At 53.1% G+C, this 899-nt stretch overlaps 1 pseudogene; it reads right to left on the reverse strand.

The window, feature by feature from the left end:
* Positions 1 to 228: 228 nt before the first annotated feature.
* Positions 229 to 334, reverse strand: LOC120975127 (small nucleolar RNA Z247; annotated as a pseudogene).
* Between the last annotated feature and the right edge of the window lie 565 nt (positions 335 to 899).

Consider the following 899-nt stretch of genomic DNA (forward strand, 5'->3'; position numbering starts at 1 on the left):
ACGTTTTATTAATGTATTGTGTGAAGTGGCGATTGTAAGCCAACTCTTTATCCCATTCTTGTTCATTACATGGGATTATGTGAACATGACCCTTCTTGCGACAAAACCACCATGCGGTTATGCCTCTAAGTCGTGCCTCGACACGTGGGAGATATAGCCGCATCGTGTTTGTTACAAACATAGCAAGTCATTTGTCAAAAGCGATCAACTGAGAGTAGAGTTTGGCTACCTTGATCGGTTTGGTCCTCGCAGCGCAGATGGAAGAGACAAACGAGATGTAGTCGTAGTCTAATCTAGCGAGGATGTAGGAGACCATGTCATCATCGTCGAGCGGCTTTCCTGCTGAAGCCATCTCGTTGCCCAGCGCCTTCATGCGCCCGATGTAGTCCGCGATGGTCGTGGTGCCCTTTGTGGTGTTGGAGAGGGCGATCCGCATGTTGACGATGTTGGCCTGCGTCTGGGAGAGGAACATCTCCCTGATGGCGGTCCCGCCGCCACGGCCTTGGTGCAGTGGGCGACTTGGATCATCACAGGTGCTGAGATCGAGTTGAAGATGAAGCTCAGCACCTGAGTGTCTTGCGCCAGGGTGATGAGATGCGCTAGGTTTGGCACATCAGTTGGCTTTCCATCCTTGTCAGCAAGCTTGGGCTCTGGGAACGGGTGATCGGGGTTAAGGTAATCGATCAGCTATGCTCCACGGATGGTGGCTAGGGCTTGCGCGCGCCACACCAGGTAGTTGCCCCGGTGAAGCTTGTCAGCGATGGGGATGAGGGGAAAAGCGGCGGCGGCCGAGCTGGAGCTAGCCATAACTAGGATTGGATGTCAAAGAGGAAGTAGGCTCTGAATACCATGAAAGATTGGTTGAAGCATATGCCTCTGGCAGGGACGCACTGCGTGTT

This window comes from Aegilops tauschii, chromosome 2 (assembly GCF_002575655.3).
Source record: "Aegilops tauschii subsp. strangulata cultivar AL8/78 chromosome 2, Aet v6.0, whole genome shotgun sequence".
NCBI lineage: Eukaryota > Viridiplantae > Streptophyta > Magnoliopsida > Poales > Poaceae > Aegilops > Aegilops tauschii.